A 27,058-nucleotide genomic window follows, 5' to 3' on the forward strand; every position below is an offset into this window, starting at 1 on the left:
ATGTGTAATTATGTAGTCTTCAAAAATTCCGTTAAAGCATTTATTTTTTTTTTATATTTAGATCTGCTTTTTATTTATTTTCAATAAGACTATTTTTGATTAATTTTATTGTTATTCTTATTATTTCTAGAAAATAGCCTATTGAGGTATGACGGGTGAAAATTTCTTCTACATTTGAACTAAGCAATTGCCTGTTTGGTGATATTTTGATACTTAAAATTTTAACCCTAACTCCAGTAGATAGCATTGACCACTTTTTCGTTTCCTCATTCTTTTTAAATTACAGTCTAACTAGAAAAACATTTAAGTTTCCGTATCCCTTTCAGCCTTGTCAAAATAAAGCAATTCTCTGAATCTCAAACATTGCCAAAAACTATTATCAAACGTTAAATACCTTACTGATTTTATGGTGCTTAAATAATGAAATAATGCCGTCACGCATGCTACGCTACGAATTTCATTGTTGGTGGCGTCAGAGTGTTACTCGATCAGTTATTTTGGATATTATATTTATGAGGATTATCAATATTATGTTTCAAGAAAAAGTTGCTGTCTTGTAGAACAGAACAAGAGTAAATATAAATTTCAACTTTATTTACCGATTTCAAAAATGAGATTGCCAATTTATTGAATGTTTTTCTTTATTTTTTTTTGTTCATTAAAAACTTCTCACCTGAGTTCATTATCTTAATCTAGTGGGGGGGGGGCTTAAAATATAGGCCCTATCCCTTCATTTAGCCCTAATTGCTCATTAGAAAGATATGTATGGCAGGGAAATTTATAACTTTCGTATAATTTGTAAGGTTTACCTTGGTATTTTCAAAGGAAAAATATTTTACAAACCTTAACTCAATGTTTAAAGTAAAGTAAACACAACAGTGGTGGCATGTGCTTCAAAGTGCTTCAGTAGCGGCCACTTGAAGGTTTATATTTAATAAAATAGGATACCAGGTCCCAATGGATACAAACGTGCAGGAATTAATGCCCCTTCACGTTTGGTGCACTTTTGAGTTCATTGGGAGAGCTGGAATCCTATTTTTTAAAGTATAAACCTTCAAGTGGCCACTACTGAAGCACTGGCCACTACTGGTGAGTTTAACTTAATTTATTTGCATTAATAGTAGTTAGAAAAATAATTCTGAATGAAAGATCCTCAAAAATAAAACTAAAGTTCATTTGTGTTGATCTGTTTAAGATACAGAACGAAACTTTACTGAGCTCATATTGGCGAATAACAGGTAAATTCTGCTGATGAAAAAAGAAAACTGAGCTAAGTGCACTGGAACTTAACCACTGTGCCTCTAAAAGTTAACAGACTCAATAAAGTAGTGATACTAATTTATTGTTTATGCATAATTTAGTTTATTTTTTTTATTTTTTTTAATACAGTATAGCTTCGGTTTAATTAACGATTTCTTCAATTAAATGATACTTTTTACTGATCCGTCTTCACTTGCTCTTAAAAGTGTTTTGATGGAACATTTCTCTCCAAAACACTAAACATTGTACATCGCTTTCATTAAAAATTATGAAAACAACAGAACTATTATGACCAAACTAATATGTTTGAACAAACCCATATGTTTTTGGTTGATAACAAACCATACCGTATTTATTTAACGTATATAATGCATGTTTATCAATTCTCATAAACCGCTCAAATTTACACCACATGTCAAACTAGAACTGTGCATATTCGTAAACACTCTGTTCATTAAATTCCTTTACACGCTTCATTATTAAACGCCAAAATTGCGACTAATCAGTGCATTAGCATAAGTTTACTAATTCTATAAAACGGAGCAATACCGGTAATGGTGGGTGAATGATTAAAACTGTTGAAATGAAAACTGCAATAGCCATATTCTATTAATTTTACCCAGATTTTGATGTTAATGATTTATTGAGCTAAATTAATCAGCAGTAGTTATTAAAGTTTTATGTGTTACTCTGAAATGTATTGAAATTTTAATGGTCGAAAGCAGTTAACTATGCACACATTCTTCGTCCATACGTAGTTATTATAACTTAACTTAATAATAACTTTTAATTTTTAGTCCATCTAACTTCTAACATAAACATCTACTGGGATGTCAAAAATGTAATAAAATATCGCTTTTTTAACACTTTTGTATCGATGAAGAATATACCCTACTGCCAATGTCACAAATGTCAAGTCTACATTTTCATATCTTGTGGTTTTACAAGACCTTTACTAGCAAATTTGCACAACTTAGTAAAAGTAAAACTTTTTCTGATTTCAAAGGCTTTCAGATACGTTGATGGCCTAGTTATTTTCAACTACTTTTACGTTTTACAGCGCTATAAAACGTATTTATCCAACGGATTTATAACTTATCAACACAAATGACAATATCAACCAAACTAACAAGTAACCCTATCCAAGTATGAATCACCGATTTGAATAAAACTTAGGACATCGATAGAACACTTAAAAATATTGAACAAGTTTTTTTTCGGAAACAAACACTTTAAACGGGGTGAAATTTAGCCCTAAATATTGGATAATTGGGATATTAGAGGGTTCAATATATTATTTTCTTTTAAATTTAAAAACAAAAATTCAAATAATAATTGAAAATTTGAAAAAACTAAACAAACTAAAGTTGACGCGTTTTAGGATTTTTCTAAAAATACTGTTTATACGAGGTAAACACCTAGGACACCTTAGTGTGTGTATATATATGTATATTATTATGTATATATGTCTGTAAATAATATTTTGATTTTTTATAAAGATGCTTAGAAGTGTCTCGGCATTTTCTGTCCCAATCACACGGACATTTTATTTCTTCTAAAACTTTTCAAATAAAAAATACGATAAACATGAACAACATACTCATATTTAACGCAGAGTATTCTTACAGTTTAACTATTTGTTATCCACGAATTAAATATTCATTATATTTAATAGAATTGATTTAACTACACAGATTACAAGTTAAATTAACGGGCACAATCTAACTAAGCACCCTAAGCAAGTTACGAAATCCAATCACGAAAGACTTGCCTTCAGGACGGTGGCAGTAATTAAAATGAAATAGAATGGCAGATAGAAGTGATAACTCAGAATAAAATTAATCTGGAAAGTGCATTTAATTTCAAGAAATATGGCGGGAATATTTCAAAATATGCAATTTTAAGGAACGATGTGATAATAATGTTAAGTGAATGACTTTCCATAATTAAATCCTTTATATTAAGGAAACGGAACATTTCGAAATCAGCTTCCAGCAAGACTGATATCATCTCAATCGTAACACATTTCTTGATACTAACAAATTAATATACTTCTGTACAGATCTTGATGTATTTTTAATTAGGATAAATAAATAAACAAAAATATCACATTGTTTCTTCATTGACTAGGATAAATTGGTAGTTAAATATTTATTCAACATGGTATTAGTTATAGATGCTTATCAGGTGATTTTTAAAATACTATACTATTCGTGCCTTTTGGTCTTAAAAGTTTCGTATAGAGGAAATCTATCTTGGAGTAGCAGGGTGGATAAAAGGGTTTATTAAGAGTTTAATTAATAATTATCCAACCTTTTGTACCACAAAACTAGAGATTGCTGCATACAAGAGTTTCAGGGTTTCAAGGAACCCCTTTTTAAATGCAAAATAGTGAGATGTAAATACATGTTTCTTACTGGATTTCCTTACAACCAATCTCCAATTGTCTAAATTTTAATCATATTCGTTTCAAATTTTTCAATTATTTTCATCCATCTTTGAGGGAACTGTTGGAGGATATTCCACATCCTAAATTTTCCACCTTCCTTCAAGAGATCGGACTTTTGCCTTTGATTTAGTGTTCGTCCTTGTTTTCCTCTCGTCTTAGTGCAGTTTTAACTGTTTTTAAGTTGCTCAAAATTGTTTTTCTGTTTTCCTTTTTAGCTTGTTTTTCAAAATTCAAAACTTTGTTTATGTGTTTATTTTGGCTAAATTCTTCAAAGTTTTGTGTCCTTTGCTCTGAATATTTCTTTTTTTGGCATTTTTTTTTCGATTTACTGACATTTGGTTCACGCACTACAGCTTAATAAGGCTCTTGCGCCAAGAAAATTCAATAGAACCAACCAACCTTACATCCAAAAGTTCCCTATTCTGCATTGAAGAGGGGTTAATTGAAACCCTGAAACACGTGTGAGCTGTGATTTTTAGTTTTGTACTACAAAATGTTGGTTATTACCATTTACTTCTTTGCACAATGATATTTATTTGTTTAACAGAAAATCGCCCATCAAGATATGACGGGTGAAAATTGCTTCTACATTTGAAAGAAGAAATTGCTTTTTTGGTGATATTTCGGTAGTTCTAATTTTAAACCTAACTGCAGTGGATTAACCCTAAACTCCAGTAGATACCTTTCATTGTTGACCACTTTTACGTTTCTTCATTCTTCGAAAATTGCTGTCTGTTCAGGAAAACAGTTAAGTTACTTAATCCAGTTCAGACTTGTAAAAATAAAGCATTCCCTTGCATGTCAAACATTACCGAAAAGTATCATCAAATTATCATGCTATGGCCGCGAGTTTCAATGTTAATGATGTCAGAGTGTTACTCGATCAGTGAATTTGCTATTATGTATATATATGAGTATTTATTAGTAGAATGAAAGCATCTGGGACAATTCCACTTTAAATAATATTTAGTTTTAACAAGGGAACTACATGAACAGTGCAAGGACAAAAAAATTTATTGGTAATAATCAAAAGAGCGTATTGTGATGTTTTTGGTGCCAAACTTATTTGCCCTCGTGCCCCCGTTATTGAGATATATATTCTTAAATGGTACCAAAACTTTGTGAAAAGCGTCAAGTTTAAAGAGAGCGAGAAAATTATGTTGCGCTGGTAAGAAATTGAAAGTACCACTTGTTTTCTGCATCGTAAGATTTCAGGACTACCATTTGCAAATAGCGTGAGTGATGCCTTTCATTTCTCTTCGAAGCTCGCTATATTTAGCGATTATTCTCGAAGTTTTGGATGTTTTAAACACTCTCTTTCGATAACGGTTGTAGGAGTGCAAATAATTTATGACCCTAGGAACATTTTTACTACGCTTTTTCAAATGCTACTATCTAATTGCAAATTGTCTATATTTTTTCATAATTGCAATATCGTATGGTTTCCTGGTAAGGTATATTACCAGTAAGGACTTTATTTTATTTAAACCCCCCCCCCAGACACCACCGTACCAACCCCGGTGAGGGTTTAACCAGGTGTGGTTACTGGGGAGCACAGTAAGGACAGCATTAGCTCCAAATACTATTTCGAAAGACCAATGAATAAAAATTATTGATTGTTTCAAGAGGGAAATCTTGTTCTATTAAGTCGCCTCACGGCAACAGTGGAATATGAGCAAATGTCTCTATGTTGTTTAATACATTACTCTTGCTCTGAGGCGACGAAATAGACAAAAGTATTCTTTTGTAGCTCTTGTCAATTAATGTTGCACAAAAGATACAATTTTTTATGGTTGTTTTTGAGCAATCACAGTTGCTTATTGTTCTCATTTGACTGTCATTGTGCGCTGATTTTATTTCCCCCCGCCTTCCTCTGCAGCACTCCCGTCCACCGTCCTCTGCATTCACGGCTCCTCTGATCCTGAGCATTAGTCCTCAGAACTGCCCCCCGGAATCTGCTTTCTTCTGGTTAGTGGCGTCCATGTCCTGCACAGACGCACGCTCATACACACACGCCTACGTGTATACACACAGGTTTACACACACACAACTATACACAGGTAACCTCCCAGGCGGAGGGGCAGGCTTAGGAGGACATGAGTCGTTTCTAGAAACAACAGCTCCAATGAGTAGGGTCCAGTCGCAACTCGTGATTGCGAAACACATAATTTGAATACAAACTTTTAGAATTCAAATTACTTTTTTTGGATAGATTCCTATCTCAATCGTTATTACTCAAGAATTTGTTGGAAACAAATTAAATTTCTTTCTTTTTTCTTTTTAAATATTAGTTTTTTAAGTAAATATAGATGTCACTAGCAGAACATGAAATGTATGTTTTTAGAAGAATAGTTTCTATGTACCTACTAGTAATGAGCAATAGAATTAATATAAAAAGTAATACAATTGTAATGAAGCCCATGTGCATTTATACACATTATAATCTGCTTCGCTCTGAATATGCACTCAAAGCAGCCCATTTTACTCATAAAATAAAATCGAAAAGAAAATTTACTAAATAAAAAGCTTGATTTTTTTTTCTGACACACATTTCGCGGAAATCTATTTAAAACGTAACTTAATAATCTTTAACACATTTTTAAAAAGTAAACTATTCATACGTTTTACTTTTTTTAAACAGTGTTTGAAGCAATGAATGATCTGATGTTGGTTGGTGTAATTTCTTTTTCTCTGCTTAGTACCTTCTTTTTCGAAAAGTAATTAAAGTCATGGTTTTTTAATTTCCCAACGATTTATAGAAAGTAAAACATTTGGTAAAAAATGAAATTCAATTAATTAAATAGCAAATCTAGTACAAAAAGTGCCACATCTGCTTATTCTTATTATAAACATATGACGTAACACGAGAATCTTTTTCTTCCCCAGTAAAAAAAATTAATTTAAATCCATGACACTATCCCACATTTATAAACGTAATCAAGTTATACTTTATAAAAAGTGTGGATATATTTTGTTTTGCTAAATCCTTGACAGTATAAAAAACTATTAGAACATTAAAAAAGTGCATAAGAAAAATTAAGTACGGTTTCGTAGTCAAAAAAAAAAGACTTTTAAACAATACCCTCCTCCCAGATTGAAATATTTAATTAATTTCAAACACTTTGTATTAAAGAAATCGTTTTCTTTCAAGAAAATTTCAAAGCTTTTTATTTAAAATTAATGTTACACAATTTTTTAAGATAAAGCACAAAAAATATAGGTTACGTAACATTATTTTTCTATTATTATAATTTCGCAGCGTCGAACGCAATGAGCAGAAATAAATCAGAAAGCAGGTAAATATGTCTTTATCAAATAACTCTTAAGTCAGTATCTAATAATCATATACATTTGATATTTCCTTATGAAATCTAATCTCTACGAACTAACAAATTATTTTTAACTTCTTACTTTGGTAATGAATAATGTATAAAATATACGAAATATCTCAGTGTTTACATCTATTCCACATCTTTTAGAAGTTTAGCAAAACTTTTTGATAAATACACATTCATGATGTTTATACATGTTTATTTACTCATTCATTGGTTATTTTAATGTCATGCTGAATCTTTAATATTTTCAAAATATGTGCTTCCATTCAAGCAATTTTTTTCTTTCCGTAATTTACGGGTTACAAAATAAAATCAAGGACCTTCTTCTATGGTAATATAACGGAATTATTTTTAGTATTTTATGGATAGATGCATCTATTGCATTTATAAAACATCTTTTTCTGCTCTCATTCTGGCCTTTTTCTGAATCATATTATTTTGAAAAACTTGTAAGATGGTTTTATTAAACGGATTTAGGGTTTTTTTTTATTTAGCTTAAAGCTACCATGGAAACGAGTTGAGTGTTGTAATAACGATTTAAACTCAAAAATTTTTTAAGATTTTCTTCTTGTTCAAAGCAGAAAGGCAAACTATTCTAGTGATTAAAATTAATCATCAATCAGTAACTTCTTCTCCCCCCCCCCCCCTTCATTCAGTTAGAATCGTCTAAGCTGGCTACTTTGTAATTCTATGGCAACCGTGGCCAGAGAGTACGTAGACTTTTTTTAGCTTTGAGCAAAACACGGGTTGGACTGTTTTTTTTTTTTTAATTTTTTTTCGCGCTTTTTTCTAACGGAAGCTAAATACGCAAAGTTGAACAATAAATCTAACGTACAGTGGAGGCCAAAAATGCAGAAAAATGAAAATTGAAAACTTAATAGTTACTGCCTTTTACCTGCCCTCAGCAGTACAGCGAAACATTCATGGGCTAATGTAACTATCTCTTGCTCAAAAACTATTGAAAGTTTCTTCTACTACTTGTTATAGGTTGGCTCCAAATTTTTAATTTTGGACCTCTCACTCCTTTGGTTCTTACTGCCGCATATTCTAACTCTTCAGGAACTCATCAGAAAACCAAATGCCAAAATATAACATCCCATCTCCCCCTTCCGTATTAATGCCAAACATAAGAGGTGTGGTTATTAAATAACGAGACTGATGCTGCTACAGAAGAACCACGCATACAGCAAATCCAGACGACCGACAGCTGTGAAGCCTAAAGTCTTTTCTTTCGATTACAACCCCCCCCCCGTGTTTGTAGAGAAATCAGTCTGGCCATAACCGTTGCTTATGTAAGAGGTGTTTGTTTTGTTTTGCCGGAAAAATGATAAGTGTAATAGAAGAGCAACGAATTATCGTGAAATTTTACATGAAACTTGGTAACACCGCTACTGAAACTTATCATTTATTAAACGAAGTTTATGGTGATGAGTGTTTATCACGTGCGCGAAATTTAGAGTGTTTGAAGCGTTTCCAAGATGGCCGAAAAGATCATCAGAGAAGATTACCGTCTAAATCGCCCTTCAACGTCCAAAACAGATGAAAATATTGAAAAAGTCGGTAATCTGGTTCGATCTGACCATCGGTCAACAACTTTTGCAATTGTTGAAACTGTTAAAATTGATAAAGATTGTGTAAGGAAAAGTTTACATAACAATTTGAACATGGAAAAAATGTGCGCGAAAGTGGTGTCTACAATTCTCACATTCGAAAAAAGAGAAGCTCTGTGTACTAACACTTTAGATGCCATTACAACTGACCCGAACTTCTTGGAAAGAGTCATAACATAAGGAACATCTTTTTGGAAGAGTCAATCTTGGTTTTTACTTACGATTCTGAAAGAAAACTTCAATCCTTGCATTGGAAGGGTCTAACCTCACCGAAAGCTAAAAAAGCTCGAATGAGCAAATCGAAATTCAAAGCGATGATGTTTTTTTTTTTTTTTTTCAATATTCATGTGATTGTGTATCTTCACCGGGCTCTTGAAGGTCCAACTATTAATCATCATTCCTACCGTGAGGTGCTTGCTCAACTCTGTGAATGAATAAGTGGTGGAACGAATTGTGGAAGAACAAGTCGTGGGTTCGCCATCAAGAAAATGCGTCGGCACATTCCGCATTGTTTGTCCAAGACGTTTCTAGCCAAGTACAACATTCCAATTTTAGACCATCCGCCTTATTCGCCTGACCTGGCATCATATGACTTTTATCTGTTCCCCAAGGTCAAATCTGCATTAAAAGGCACAAGATTTCTGTCTGTTGAAGCTGTGAAAGAAAAAGCGGCACGCATCATACAGGGGCTCACAGAACAAGACTTCCAGCACTGTCTCGAACAATGGAAAATTCGCATGAGGCGTTGTAAAAATAGAGGAGGGGTTTATATTTAAGATGATAAAAACTGAATATGTATAAAATTAAAAATGCTATGTTTTACAGCAATAGTCTCGTTATTTAATAGCCACACCTCGTATTTTTCACATATAATATTTGAAACCGCTGCCGTACTTCAAGATTAGCTAAATATCTACAAAATCATTTAAAAAAAAATTAACCGTTATACATTTTCTACACATAAAGTAACCAATATTAAAATCACAAACAATTCAATAACTTAAAAGCAAAATAAAAATAATATAAATTTTCAAAATGCTCATCCTACGGCATATTTTGTTTCTACTCTCAAAAAATGGTTAATAACTTTTCCTATTTACTGTTTTTGCAGAAAATACTTTTTCACTTAAAAACCACTGAGTTTAGTCGGAAAGAAAAAAGCAAACTATTCTATAAATAAAAGAGTTAAAGCAAAATTCTGAATTTACAATGTGTATTTGCGGCGAGTCTAGACTTTTAATGCAAAGAAAACCTCATTTAAATAAATAAAAAAAGCATTTATTCTAAAAAGTGGAGCTTAAAATTCAGCTTTTAGACCCTTTAGGCAAAACCTCCCTTTCAACTTTCCTTAATCCGCATAAAATATAGATTAGAATTGTGAAAAGTTTAAACTTTGTACCAAACATTTGAGATTAACATTGTTAAGAAAAAATAAAGGCAATTTCGCATCCGTGAAAGAAAATATGAAATTTCTTAATCTCATTTTGAAATGTCAAAAACAGAAATCTTCATCTGTGATTGCTGAAAGTTTTAATAGTAAAATACATTTGGATAATCCAAGATTAAATTCCCTTTGTGTATTTTTTTTTTCTTTTTGAAACTGAAAGGATAATTTAGCTCTCATTTCCTGTTTTTCCCTTTCCTTTAGGGTTTTTTTTTTTGGCCCGAGTTGAATCGGTGAAACCAAGTCATGCGCTCACTTGATTTTCAGCTTGACTTTTTGACATCTACTTTGTCTCTAATCATCATAAAAACGATTATGATGTCTGGATGTCAGCGTGCTAAGGTGTCCAGATGAAATTATAGCACAATTAATCATGAAATTTGACACAGGTGAAAGGTCAATGTTTGCAACTCAAAACAGTGTTTGTTAGAATCTTGGAATCTATTATTTTTTTAATGATACAGTTTTTTTTTTTTTTTTCAAATATTTCAAAAAACAAAAACCTAATCCATGAACCACACTGTCTGTTTCTCAGTTTAATGTTTTTAATATGTTACGTTTGTTATGTCTTGGAGATTTTGCCATAATACTATCTAGTAAAATTTTAAAGATTATATACAACATCTTAATGCAATGTTACATGATGTCAAAATTTTGTCTTCTTCAATTCACTTTACAGTCATTGTCCTGAATAGGGGCTCACTAAACCAGTTCTTTAACAATTCTGAAGCACTTATTAGAAAGTTATTTGTACTGAAGTTTGATTAAGAAGCTGAAGAAATAAAACATATCTTGATATAATTTAATTTCAGTAATTGACATCGGGGTAAAAATTCAGTTTCTCAAGCATGATTCGATCAGAAAAAGCGAATTTTCATAAAATGTATCTCTAACTGATTTAAATACTTGCTTTAAAGAGCGGTTAAGCTGAAAGTGATACTACATGGCCTCCGCAAACAATTTTCAAAAAATTAGTGACGTTCACAGCTGATTCCGTTTTTTTTTTTTTTTTTTTTTTTTTGCAGCTTTACGTTTTGAATATGTTACGTTTAATGTCTCTTATCGTTTTATAAGCATTTAAAAGGAACACAATTTCATCGATTGTTTACAATATCCTGATACATATCTACAAGATGTCCGTATTTTGTATTCTTCAGTTTACTTTAGAGTCACTCTCAATATTAGAAAGACTAAAAATTGCTGTATGACTAGAAAGACATAAGAGGCCAGTGTGACCTCTTCCAATTTTTTTAAGTGAAGTGTTCAAAATTTCCTCCCTGAAGCTAGCCCCCTACATATCTTTTCCGATGATCTAATAAAAACATAGACACAAAAAAAAGTACACGATTACTTTAAGTGATAGTATCTCTACACGGTAAAAGGTACGGTGTGTTTGTTATTCGAAGCTCAAGTTCTACCGTTTGACTGTTATACAAGACGGCAGCGTTTAGAGTTTGGATATTCAACCGGCTGCAAGAAGAAGATCAATGTAGTAGAAGAAGAAAGTAATATTTTCTCAGTTTTTATTAGGAGAGAGTGTTATACCTTGGGACACTGCTAATTTCTAAGAATCTATTTTTAGTAGCCATGTTTTTGTAACCTCTAATAGTAACCTTCAGCACTAAATGGCGCCATAGTAAAAATCGGCATTAAATGAGTAAAATTGGCGATTTTTTGAGAGAAAGAAAATTGCCTGACTCCAAAAAAACATATTTTCAGCGTTTTTATTTCATTTTCTGTATTTGTATTTGGAAAACTAGTCAATTTATTATTTTTTTGTTATAAAAGAGAAGTACTTTAAATACTTTGGTTATGAGAGAATAATGATAGTGCATCTAGATTCGCCACTATTTTGGTTTTTCTTAAGCGACGTGGTGATTGTACCTTTGGACAACCAAACATATGGTACCTTTAGGGCACGTTCCAGGTACAAAATATGGATAGTTCATAATAATTAAGATGGGTTCAGGAACATGGAGCAATGTTGTATTCTTATGGAGTCTTTTAAACACATTTAATAATTATTCATTTAATTCATTATTCATGATTTAATTCATTAACATGAAAAAAAAAAGTTTTTTTTTTTTTTTTTTTTTCTTTTTGATGCAAAATTAGTTCAAGTATATGACTGTTTCCTGAATCATGAACACTTTCCCATAGTACAACATGATGTGCCCCAAGGTACAATATTATGTTGTACCTTGGGAAGCTTGGAACTCTTACCTTAAATGGTTGGCGATATTTTATTTTCAAACTGTCTCAGTTTTAAAATTATATTGCTTAGAAATATGTTGGGGTATTTTAATGTGACTTTTAGATTTTAAATTTGATTCAAATCATTGACATTAAAAATCAAAATATGAAAAGTGTCCCAAGGTACAATTGCCACTACAAGAAAGCACCATAAGGGCCACTGTGACTCCTGCCTTCTTTCTAGGTTTACGGCTAAATATTTACGCAGCTCGAATGTCAGGGACTAAATCATTAAATACGGATTCTAATAGGGTCAGATTATGAAAAGTCTGAAAGTTCCATTACGTTTTTATTACATGTAAGCCATTTTTATTTATTTTTTTTAAACATTTTTACTAAAAAAAAAAAAGGATGTATTGTATTCGCGAAAAAATTTCACTCAAAAATTGACCTTAATTTCCATTTTGCTCACCGCAGACTGAATGTTGATTTTTTTTTCGACCCGACCACACGTAGACGCCCGAAATATCCATTTTGACGATTCCCGAGTTAATTACAACGAGTTTTCTCGTGACGTCTGATGCACGTATGTATGTGCGTATGTACGTCGCATAACTCAAGAACGGTATGTCTTAGAAAGTTGAAATTTGGTACGTAGACTCTTAGTGGGGTATAGTTGTGCACCTCGCTTTTTGGTTGCATTCGGGTGTTTCTAAAGGGGTCTTTTGCACCTTTTTGGGGGGAAATTGTTGTTAATTTCGATGCAAACTCAAGTGGCGTTATACTTTTGCGGACACTTGGCAATATATCGCCAGTTTTTGGTCGTCAAGGTTTGTCGCCAACTTGGCGACACATTTAGTGGGTTTTTTTTTAATCTGGATTTAATTTGGCCCCTGTTGGTGATATTCAGAGAGTTAACTATTGAATCACATTAAAATTGCCTATAGTGGGGAAATAACATTAAATTGGTGTAAAAGGAAGTCATGCGATGCACACCATCAGCTCGTTTAATGTTGCATTCAATTTGTACGAGATAAACTAGGCATTCCGTGAAAAAAGTGGTAATGAAAAACAGTTCCATTCATCAAAGAAATTAAGAAAGGCTGACGTAAGATGATAGTAATCAGGATAATGCATTACTTAATCTTGTTCAACGAAATTCGTATTGCTGATTTAATTGCGGGAAAATATTAATTTTTTTATAAGTAGTCATTGGACCCTCCCACAAACTACACTCGAAGATCTCACGAACCATCTTTGGCCAGCGGAACGCTGGTTGGCAATCGCTGCTTCAGGTTCATTGTCTGGAGTTGTTTTGAATACTCTATTCAAAACAACTATTTAAATAGATTGACACTCTCATTACAAAGACATTCTGCACAAACGTTTGATCCAGAGAACACAGAAAGAAAAATTTTCTCGATATCTTGTATTTCAATAATTGACACTCCGGGAAAAATAGAGTTTCTTAAATATGATTCTATCATAAAAAGCGAATCTGCATAAAATGCATCTCTAATTGCTAAAGTACGTAATGAAATTAATTCATGCTAATTATGCGAAAAACACTTTTTTTTTTATTGCACCGAAGTAAGAACGTAATGTTACTTTAGGGAATGCTGTATAATTAGCCTATCATTGCTGATTTTTTTCCCCTTCTAGTGTAAAAAACTTTGCTTAAGACGCTTATGGGGCACTAAAAATGATAATTAGCTATAATTAAAAACCTGATGCAGATGTGAATCCCATTAGAAAATTAGGATTCCTTTGTGAATTGATGTTAGACAGTGCTACAAGTAAAACTAATTGAATAAAATGATCATAATACGTATCATTAGATACTTATTATTGTTTCGCCTGAAGATAGCCATAACAAATAATTAGCAACACATCACATGATATTGGCTTAAAGGAAGTAGCGTATTCATCTAGAAGCATTTGGTGTGTGGTATTTAAACAAAAGCAGTGCAGAATTGTCGAATAAAAAATGCTACACCACTAAAAAAAGAGCAATACATTTCTAGCAAAAAACTTGGTTGTAAATCGCATTGAAAGCAATAGAAGACATTGTTTTGATTTCATAGATATGTATACTAGAGCTGTTTTGTAATCTGCTGGAATTCCATCTCGAATGACCTTTATCCATAAGGACAAGATTTATTCATAAACTTGATGAGGAAATTAATTTTTTTTAAAGAGCTTTGTTGAAATGAATGCCTATGTAGATAGATATACAGAGGCTGTTCACGCATTTTTTAGACGATGTATAGAGTACCCACAAAACTAAATTACATAAAGTATGTTCGATTTGATGATCCTTATTCTAAACTATCTCCCGACACCGCAATTTCCAGGATGATAATGGCTTTTGAAGTGTGAGAAGAGGCATTATATCCCATTCCTCCTGAACAGCTTTCTAAAGTCCTGTAATGGTTGTGGGAAAACGTTTGGATAATGCAGATTTTAACAGTCCAAAAGTATAAAAATCCATAGGTGATACATCAGGAGTTTTAGTAGGGAGATATCAGTAAATGGACTTTTAAACTTTTTTTTGCTGTATTTCTTTTAGGAAATTTGCTTTGGATTTTGAAGGGCGACAGCGAACTTTGTCTTAATGCAGTTCCACAGGTTGATGGTACTGTGGGTAAAGCGATGGTATTTCATTCAGAAAAACTACTGATAAGATATGTTCCTGATAGTATTTGGCGTTAACTTTGACATTTTTTCCCCACTCTCTTTATTTCTAATCTGCCACCTATATGAAAAACCAACAACAATCAGGAATCCTTTAGAAAAGCTTTCTTTCGATTCTTTGGGCCATGTACTTATTTTTTTTCTTCACTTTTATGATAATAAATGGCTCTTTTTTTGCTGCAATCATTTAAATACACCCATACAATTAATCTATTGTAACACTTTTTTCTCATTTTTCTTTGGATAAGTGATTTAATTTGGATAAGAGATAAGATTTCTCTTTGGAAAGAGCATAAATATAGCCTTCGAATCACTGCTGCGTTAAAAACGCCAGTTTGAATAAAAACAAATCTTTCAAACTGTAGAAGATATTTTTGACTTTTAGAAACATAGTATAATTGTAATTATTTCTCTTGCAGCAACTGATTTTTCATTCCCACCAAACAAAATCGTCTAAACAATGTCCGAACAGCCTCTGTACATTGACAAAATAAGAAAATGAATAGATTGATAAATTTAAACGAACAAAAAGATAGAAGAGTACCAGCCGAATGTACTTGCAGGTATATTAGGGTAGTTCAAAAATATAGGTAAAAAAAAATCTGCTAGATACCAGGACACTCCTCAATTTTTTAGACTTGAGGATGGCAATATACTGGAAGAATTTTAGCTTCTTATTTCAACTGAAAGAGAGTGCTCAATCCCCTCCCCCAAACTTCATCAGTATGGGAATTGGGGTTAAAAATACATTAAAATGAATAAACAACTCTACATATTATAATATACACGAGTATTATGCATATACATTGCAATAAAATAATTATTTACAAAAAAAAAGCTGGAAAAATCAACTGTTTCTAAATTTGTGACATTTTTTATGGTATAGCTAATGTTAAATTTAGGGGTCATTGAGCACCGTCTCAAAATTTGAGTAAGAAGTTTTACAGCATAATGCTATTAATAAGTCTAAAAAAATACGGGTTGTCCTGGACTCTAGCGGAAAAAAAGGTTTTTTGAACCACCATAAGGTACATATGCACTGAGATAGATGTAGTAAAAGTTTTCTTGAAATTCTTGTTAATATAGGTGGATATAGATTGAAAAATAAAGATGTGTAGATAAATTGATAAATGTATACAGAAAGATTTATAGATAAATAAGTACAGATATAGTATCTACACTGACAGATATTTATAGAGATGGATATCGAAAATGTTTTCTTAATGTTTATATTAATAAAGATAGATACAACTTGATAAATATGGACAATTAGAGACAAATAGCTAAATATAGAGATCAATAGATATAGAGGTATGCTGATGAATATAGATTGAAAAATAAAAAGATATGGTAAGATAGATAAATGAACTCAGATAGGTAGTTAGATAAGTACAGAGGTATCTGAACAAACAATATAACAGCATAATACAAAACAGTGTACTACTTGATTGTTACAGAGATAGAAAACAGAATTTTTTTTCGAAATGTATATTAATATAGATAAATACAAATTGATAAATATAGGCAGTTAGAGACAAATACTTAAATATTGAGATCAATATATTTTGAGATATATAGATGGATATTGATTGAAAAATTAAGAGACAGATACAGTGCATAAACATACATCGATAGCAATAGAGTGAGATACAGAGATATTAGACACATTTAAATAGGTACATAGATGTACAGAGATATGGCTATTGACTGAAACAATTTTTGTAACGCAGACAAATTAAATGTAGCAACCACTGAAGGCGACATTGTAGGAAAATACATATATATATATATATATATATATATATATATATATATATATATATATATATATATATATATATATATATATATATATATATATATATATATACATATACGAGGGCTGTTTTTTATCAATTTCCGATGTGGTATAAAAATAAAACTAGTGATAGTAATTAAATAATTTTATTATCAAAAGTAGGTACATTATTCGTTACTTTTCAACGTAATCGCCATTTAAATTGATGCATTTTTCATACCTGGGTACAAGCTTCTTAATACCTTCTTCATAGAAGTTTGCCGCCAGTGATTTGAGATGGGTCTCCACGGCGTTTTTTGTAGCCTAACTTGTCAGTTACGATAGGGTATAGGGCTGACGTTGAAATCTCAGAAAACTGATCGGATAGATCTGTAATCATAAACCTCCGATTGCTTCTTACAGTTTGGTCAACTCGATCAACGAGGTCTTCGTTTGCGACCGACTATCGTGGCCCCCTTCATCATTAATGTCACCTCGTCCATCTTTAAATTTCCTATTCCAATCACGCACTGTACTGTCACTCATAAATCTTTCACCGTATACTCATTTCATTCTACGGTGAATCTCACACTTGGCGGGAGATTCTATCATGGTAGCCATGTTTATGTATCGCTAGATAAACTGGTAATGGCGTCGGATGCCCAAAAACGAGTGAGGTTGTAGCGGGAGAGGTGCGCAGTCGACTGCCGCGCATTGCTGGCCGATGTCGCTCTCCCTGACGATCGGAAGTTGAAAAAAAAACAGCCCTCGTATATATATATATATATATATATATATATATATATATATATATATATAAATACGAAAACATATGACTGAAAACAAGTGTAGCGTATAGTAACTGAAATAGTTTTTTTTACCGCAACTAAATTTATCTAAGCAGCCACCGAAGACGGAATTCTTCGCATAAAACAGTGAAGTGCATAAAAAGCGATTTACACCTAAAGGTGGCAAAAATATTCATGAATGTATTACCATTATCCAAGAACGGAAAGGGAAAAAAAGGTTGACATTAAATCATCGCCCAAAGTTCAAATATTCAATCGATAAGCAATATTGTTTGAAATGTTCTTTTGAAAGAAAATCTAAAACGGAAAACAAAGTAAAAATGTTGTGTACATTAATATTCCCAATGCCTACCGTCGTTTTTGAAAGTGAAGCATCTAATTAATGTGCAAAAGAGTTTAGTTAAAAAAGATCAGGTTACGTCGCTCACTTCAACACTAAATGAAAATGAACAACATTTCATTTTCAATCTAGCAATTCATAAAATATTCAATGCTTAAACCCTTGAAGTTCATATTCTTGAAATATGTTATGCATCATACTGCACCGAAATGTATTCCGTCTCCCTTTTATGTATTTTTTTAATGCCAAAGGGCATGTTTTTAACAGCGAGACAGCTTGAGTTTATGTTTTTACGCTGCTAAGAACATTACCGTTTTTAGTTTCGTGTTGAAAATATCTGCTAATGCTTTTCTAGATATACTGTCATAAATATAAAATCGTTTTTTTTCCTTTCAGTAAAAGGATGGCAGCAATTAAAAAAATATATCTTCCATTTTGGTAACTTTAACCAAAGTATAACGGTAAAGAATGATTTTAACAAAATTAATCGAATAAAGGAAATGAATTTCCTTGCCGTGTTGTTTACTGGGAAACGAAATTTATTCATTAAATTGTAATATCAGACATATATAAATATGTGTGATAAAATATAAATACACTAGGTAATTTATTTACATTTTATAAGACAAAGTTATTTCTTTCGAAGTTTTCTACAGTTTTTTCGTGAAAAAAAGAGTTATTTTTGTTCTTTACACCACAGCAGTGTTGCCAGATTGGGGGAAATTTCCCCATTTTGGGGAAATCTGGTGCTCTCCGGGGAAATTTTGGGGAAATGGGTTTTGAGGGGAATTCTTCGGGGAAAATTTTTTTTCATGGGGAAAACCTGGGGGGAAAAAACCTCGGGGGAAAAAAGATTTTTTTTCGTATTTAGATTCGCGTCAAGAAGTAGTAGTTACATTGTTTGTATCAAACAGCGTTGGTTTAGCTTTGCTCAACTTTATGGAATTCGCATTTTGCATTATGTGGAATATTATGCTACGGAATTTGCAATAATAGTTCTGTGTGAGTTATTAGTTGATACGTAAACAGGTAAAAATAAGTATGATGAAGAATGTTCTTGGATAAATGTATACAAAAAAGATAGTTTAAACATACATACAGAAGCAGAGTAGCCAATGCAAGTAGAAAAAAAACATTTGGCTATTTCTTATCTTTCGATCAGGAGCTTGTATTTATGATTAGTGGCACCCGCAAGGCTTTGCCCGTAATAGAAAATTAAAAGGTCTTGGGGTTCCCCTGTATATTTGCAAATAATGCATGCTAAACATCTCGCCAATTGACTTGCCCACGTTACGGTTCCACGTTATGATAGCTTGGTAATTTACTCGTCCATCTTATGATAGTTTTGCTCGGGAAAATGTTCTTAAAATTGGAATAGCAAAAGAACAAAATCGAATTTTCGAAAAATCGCTTCAAGGTGCACACCCCCATGCTACAAACTATCTTTTTGCCAAATTTCATAAAAATCGGTCGATTGGTCTAAGCGCTATGCGCGTCACAGAGATCCTGACAGGCAGAGATATATCCAGACAGAGCGACTTTCAGCTTTATTGTTAGTAAAGATAAAGAAAGATAAAGAAGACAAAAAAATAAAGCGAAAATGGGAAGAAAAAAAGTTGGGGAATTTTATAAGAAAATTTGGCTATTCGGGGATAAAAAAAAATTCAAAGGACAAAAATATCAGAGGAAATCGATTCATTTTATAAAAATATTAGTGGAAAAATAATTTTTGAATTTGGGGAATTTTGATGGAAAACATCGCTTTTTGGGGAAAAGTTGGAAGGGAATTAGGGAAATCTGGATTTGACCATCTGGCAACACTGCACCGCAGTATTGCTTCTCTTTCATTTCGTTTTCTGAAACAGCTCATCATTCGTAACTTTTTTTTTTTTTTGATGTATTCGTGCGAAACAAAACATATCTAAAATTGATTATGTCTTTCTTTTCTACTCCATTTATAAAATATTTTTGCTTTGTTATTTTTAATACCTCCTCATTTTTACCGTTATAGCAGTTCGTCAACATCTAAAGCAGCCCCTTTTCCTTCCTCCAAGAATTTTTTAAGTACTACTCAATGAGGATGGAAACGAAACTTATACGTTTTTTATCTCACTCGTAGATGTACAAGGGAAAAAAAAACATTTTCCCCTTTTTTTATTTGCATTTTTAAGGCGTAATTTTCCCGCGAACTTCCCACGGTAAGGAAAGAAACCCTCGAACGCTTTTGATTTACGAAAAATCAACAGGTTTCTATGTGTGTTTCTTTTTATTAACATAAGATGAGCTTTGTTCGTATTTTCTAATTTAATTAAAGCATTCGCGAGTAGTGTTTTTCGGCAATATATTTTCGTTTGTGTTTTTTTTTCATTTATAAGCTTCTGTTTTGGGTCTATTTTATACTTTTTTTTTCCCTCACAAGATGACGTTTTTCAACTTTAAGAGTTTTCTTTTTCTTTTCTTTTTTTTTTTTTTGACTAGTTTTAGCTTATCTCTGGTTCTGATTTTCTTTAATGTTTTACTCTTTCAGGCATTAGGTCTTGCCTTTATTTTTCCATCAATTTACCTTCACTTACAATATTCAAATAATTATTTAAATTTATTTTCTTTAAATTGGCAACGATTGTAACAGTTTGGCAGTAGATTATTTTCTATTAACGATTAAAATAGAGATATGTCCTTGGTTTGTCTTTAAGAAGAACGCTAACGGATTGGATGGAAAGGCAAAGATATAAAGAGAGAGAGTAAACTAAACTTGCCAAATTTTGTACACAATCAAATTTAACCACATGATATAATAACAGGAAATAACCAATGATTTTTAGCACAAGTATAGATTTTTGCAGACAAGTATTCGGGGTTTCAATGAACTTTATACTTACTTAATAGTTGACAAAGACAATATGCACAGGATTTTGCTGGATAATCCAGAAACGCAATTCGCGTATCCATATGCTTGGCAGAATAGTGCTCGTCTGCAGTAACACCGCCTACACTTATTACTGCTCAAAATTTTACGAGCTAGGAGGAGTTGGAAAATTATGCAATTGAAAACAGAAATAAATATCTTCACATAGAAGCTATTAAATTAACTACAGCTAGATGATTTTGAGAAACATTAAAATACAGGCATCCAATAAATTGACTCTTGACACATACGTTCTGATTATTATTATTTTTTTATTTTATTTATTTATTTATTTTTTTGATGTTCACAATAAAGTTTTAAAACTTTGTAGTTATCAGTAAATAGAAGATAATACATACATACAGGAGAATTATTTTAAGTTTTTGTTTTATAATTACTTTTCATTTCAATAAACAATGAAACTGGTAATTAAACAATATCAATATGCGTAGTAAAATCTAAAACTAAGGAGACTTTGGTCACCTATGGTGGTCAATACATGTAGATAAAGTAAAACTGTATGAATATCGATATATTATCTCTCTTCTCAAAGTTTGCGAGCAGACGATATTTTTTAGTCAAACCTCTTCGGCGACGTTTAGAAATATGACTTTTCAAGACCAATGCTGTGACAGTAAATTTTTAGCGTTTGGTTAAAACACCTTCCGAGGTTTAAGAGATACTGAGTAAGGGTACGAGATTCTACAATGGCGATAGTGGAGGTGTACGAATGGTACCTGCGAATTAAAGTCGAATAAGAAATCTCCTTGAGAATGAGTTCTCAAGCCGGTTTGCGGCTTCACAGACTTTGGAAAAATGTTTAGCTAGACTCTGAAAGGCAACACCCTTCTCAACGACTGTTGCTAAGCCCTTGGGAACAGCTCTGAGCTCAATCACATAACGAATAAAAAGTTATTTTAGATAGAGTTTTTTAAACGCCGCGTACCAAGCGTACACAATCAATCTTACCATCGTGAAATCCATGCATTGTCCGGTTTCCACAAGAAGGCACTTGACGCCCCCCCCCTCGTCACGTGGTATCCGATGATTCTATTCCGCAGTTTTCCGTAGAAGGTATATTCGAATCATAGCATTTTGTTGTTAAAACAGCAGTTTTTATAATGAACGAATAACTAAAATGACGACAGACAAGTGAAGCAAGTGATGTAAAGGACACTAGACTCTTTTGACCATTAAAATGCACGCCCAAGTTAAGGCTGTTTGTTTGTCTCCCTTAGAAGCGCGCGGATTGCTTAAGGATCACCCCCGCGTGAAATAGAACTCTACGTTCGAGGAGGCGAGCTGCCTTCTCGTGAAAAACGAACAATACTCCTTTCTCAGCACGTCTAAAGCCATTGAAAGTATTCTAACCAATCACTGAAACCTTTAACGCTGTACCGTTGGTCTTGAAAAGACATGTATGTTTTTAGTATCACCGAAGACTTTGAGTAGCTTAGAAAAGACAAACACGTTGGCGCACTCAGGTGAATAACATTAGTGATCACATTAAAACTTTATCTTTTCACATGTGAACGCTGAATTTTCCAATTGCTTTTTTAGGAGTTGGAGCGAGAGTTGGTCTCATGAAAAAAGTCTCATGAGAACCAGGGCCTGATTACCGCACAGGCCAGCATAGCCTGTGCCTGGGGCCCCAACACCCTTAGGTGCCCCAAATGTTTTAAAAACTTATGCATAGCATTCAAAATATATGTATTTTCGTGAAAATAATAAAAATTCCTCTTTTAAATAAATGTTAAACATCATTTTGCTTTGACTTAAAGTGCTTTGATTTAAAGTGATGAAATACAGAGGGGGCCTCCAAAGCATTGTGGGCCTTGGGCCTCACTTTTAGTTAGTCGGGCCCTGATGAGAACTCGCCTGTTTTGAGAGTTAAACTATCCAAGTAATACGGGGATACAAAATAAAATGCATTTTATATAACTTTGGTTTAGCTAAATGCTTTATCTATCATTGGTGCCCCTTATTCCTGAACTTTTAGGTCCTGCTACGCAGATAAACGTTTGAAAATATCTAAAAATGAAAGCGTATTTTGTCCAATTTTCTTTTAAAAAAACTTTTACAGGAAATTATACTCTTTAAAAAAGTATAGTGTCAAGTTCAAGATTTTTTTTTTCTTTTTTTTCTAATGTCAATCACGAAACATTTTTTCTTCTTTTCCTAATTCACGCTTTCAATCAAGAAGAAATTTCATAAAGCAGTATGTATATAATCCAAAGCAGCAAAATAGCTTAAGCCGTAAAATTTATCTGCAGCTTGAATTAATTATTTCTGCCGATAACGCTGTTCCGAATTCAAGTAACTTACTCTAGAAAATCTCTAGAATTATATTTAAGAATTAAAAAAGAGAAGCGAAAAGAGTAAAACAATTTCTCTACATTAATTTGTCGCTCAAACAACACTTTTTAAGATAAGCTGCCAGAAGTTCAGAATTGCTTTTTTTCATTTCCTTCAAAAGCTTCTTTAAAGAAATTAAACATTCCATTGATGCTGAAACGAAATATACGATTGAAAAAAAAAATGTTTTAAGCCTTTTTTTATGCTTAAAAATGTCAAAGAAAACATTCCTAAAATACTTTTTTAAAAATGCTTTCAGAAAGCATTGGTGCTATTTTTGCATTGATCCGCTTAAAGCCTTTTTTTAGTCATCTTGTGCAATGATGCATCACGGGAAAAAATATTCTCTTAGGTTTTATCAGAATTATCATTTTTTTTTTGTTTGAAATTTCGAGCTAGAGATGAATTTTTGTGCTTTTAAATTCTTTCATCCATCTAAAATATTATTACAGCTGTTTACGAATGTTTTTCTTACCGTGTTTATTCTGAAATCAGACGGAAGAATTAAAGGAGAAAGACGAAATAGAAACATTGCTTTCTAAATTTACAAATTTTGACAACACCAATCGGAAATCATTAACACTCGCTCTTTTTTGTTGTTTATTGTTCATTCTGACGCAGATACATAAAAAGTTAGGTGTTTGAAAAATTCTTACATTTTTACGAATGTAATAAACATTGGACAGAATATGTCAGTTTTAATAAGAGAGCATTTTAAACGGGAGTTTTTATCATACAAAATATCTTAAAAATGGTTTTAAGTATTGCTTATTTATTTCTGGTGAGTTCTAACTCTTTAAACGGAATACATGTAAGCACTCGTTATATACAGCTGTCCCTTTTTAACCTGTAAGACCTATATTTTCGCAACTTTTAGTCCTTGCAACATGCTACCATTTTCAAAAATTGTCACATTAAAAAAAAAAAAAAAAAATTTGGTGGAAAATACGAAATCTAATTTTTATATCGTCCCTATGTCCCCCCCCTTTCATATTTAGCACAAGCATCAAGAAATAATTCGAACACTGCAAAGTGGCATCAGATCGATGGATATCGGCCACAGATCTACTGATCCACCAATATATCTCAGGGGATTGGTGGCAAATATGCACAGAGATATAAAACGCAGCGTTTTGTGAATTATACCACTTAACATTCGTGTTTTCATGGGTCGTAACCCTGACCCAATTCTACAAATGAATTACCAACTTATATCTGTAAAAGACCAAAGGAAATGTCTTGGATTAACATTTGACAATAAATTTTGTTCCCCATATTCAACAGTTGAAAAAAAAATGTGCATTAAAGTGAAATATTTTTAGGGTCTTAGCTAACACTCTCTTCTTGGGGTTCCGATACGGAGTCTCTGTTAAGAATTTACAGGGTTTTGGTTCTCTCAAAGATTTATTACGGATTTCAGATGTATGGCTCCGCAATCAGAAGTGCCCTCAAAATCCTGTATCCAATGCATAATCAAGCCCTGCGTATCTGCTTTCCGAACCTCACCTACCAATAGTCTACATATTTTAATTCACGAACTTTCTCTTCGGAATAGACGTCTTAAACTTTCACTAAATTTTAATTTTAAATTAAACCCAATAATAATCATCCTTTACACCTTATTTTTTTTCATCCTTCAAATACAGATTTATTTCCGATAGACAAATTTAATACAGATTACGACCGCCCTCCATCTCGACATTTGTGATCCGAATGTGTCAGGCGCTCACTGAACTTCGGCTACCAGACTTCAACACATACAACACAATAAAACTTATCGAACCATGGTACGAAGTTACGATTTCTGATCTCCATGAATTCGATAAATTTCAAAAAGACGCTAACCCGATTCTGTACATCAACAATTTTTTTATGCAGTAAAACAGAAACATTTTTACGTTTGATACTGTTCTAAATATGAAGGTTAGGGGGACATAAGGACCATATTAAAAATTAGGCATAGTATTTTTTCACTAAATTATTTTTTCGCTTCACACTTTCAATATCTGGACTCCACATCTTTGAAATTGGAATTTTGTATTACGGGCTAACGGTTACGAAAATAGAGGTCTTACGGATTAAACGGAGACTTGCTGTATACTGGTAGAGGGCAGTATCTGAGGGCAGCAATTAATTTTTGAGATGTTTGAAGAAACGCTTTTTGGATTCCATACCGACTATACTGAATGTTGGAATTCGAGATTTTTTTCACGCATTATTTTCTGCCGGGACAAAATACGCAAACTTTCACAATAAAACTTAAGTACAATAGACGACAAGAACTCAAAATAATGAAAAATGAAAAACTTCCACAACAACTGATGTTACCTTTCAACGGTGGACTAGCGTATCGTGTCGTCTGTTTATCACCACTTTAATGAAAATCTAGAGTTATAAAATAAAATACACTTTTCCCGTTCATTCTCTAGAAAATAGAACTTTTGAATTTTGTTTATCAATTCTATTAATTTTGCCCAACAGAACTGTTTAGTTGATTTTCTTTTAATTTAAGTACTAGCTGTAACCGCAAGGCTGTGCTTTTGCAATGAGGTTAAAGAAAAGCTTTTCAAGCGAAATTACATGTCCCTTTCCACTCCGAAATAAAAAAAGAAGATTTGGTTTCATTATCTAAACTGTGCACACATAATTTTATGTAAGCTCCAAGCGTATTCCGTGAAGTAATAAAAAAACCAGCTTTAATTACTTTAACTGACCGTCAATACTCCTTCTTTCAAAAAAAGAAAAAAAGTATTTGTTTCAAGTACACTTAAAAATCAATCAAAACCTCCGTAGTTAAGCTTTCAAACTTGAGCATTAAGATAACATTTTTCAGCTATCCAATCCAAAAGAAATTACAAATAAAAAAGCCAAAAAAAGAAAAAAAATCACTAAATTTATATTTACCGTCTGAAAATATTATTAAACAAAGAAAACCAATCAAAATAAAAACATCTGTGCATGCAGAAAAGAGCAGACGATAAAATTTTAATCGAATGCATAATTTTCATTGGTAACACAGCAAAAAACAGAATCTAGAGAAAATTCCGTTACCCATCGTACAATTAAGAAGATATATTAAATATATGATATATTTACAATAAATGATATAACCCACCGCCCCCCCCCCCCTGAACTAGAAATATTTTCATTAAAATACGCAATCCACTTGAATGTGGATCATCTGATAACTTTTGTTTTCAGAACGATTGTAAATCACATTTTAAGCCCTAATGATTTGAAGCAGGGCACCAAATATTATCCTCACTCCAGAACAAAATATTTTTAAATCTTTGGTAGACTGCTTTATGCGCAATAAAATGAAGACTAAATGTAAAATTATATTAGTTATGGGTATTTTTTAAATTTTTTTTAAAAAATGAAAAGATACTAACATGATTAAAGTGAAAAACCAAAGTAAAAAAAGCACAAATTCTGAAGAAAATACAGCATACAAATTCTTCAAAATCTGTGCTTTATTTACGTTGGTTTTTCACTTTAATCATATTGTAGCACAAAGCTTATATGATTATTTTTCGTTTAGATACTAACATGGTTTGTGCAATTTTAATGAGAATAACAATCCCACATAAACTATGACGTTCATAGAAAAATCAAGTACTTTCTAAAAATTTATTTCTAAAACTAAAAATGCAGTTGAAATATTTTACTTTAATATAGTTTTATATCAATCAATGCATCACGTACGATAAACAGAAAATCTTGTCTTTTGATATCTTTTGATATTGAAAATCTAGTAGTGCGCGAACTGGTCGGAAGAAATATCAAGTCACTTCTTACATTCGAAAATGTAAAATATTCAAGATTTATGCTCCTGAAAGTCGTATTCTATGAATACGTGATACATCAAACAAGCCCGATATCCATTC

Source organism: Uloborus diversus, chromosome 9 (genome assembly GCF_026930045.1).
Source record: "Uloborus diversus isolate 005 chromosome 9, Udiv.v.3.1, whole genome shotgun sequence".
NCBI lineage: Eukaryota > Metazoa > Arthropoda > Arachnida > Araneae > Uloboridae > Uloborus > Uloborus diversus.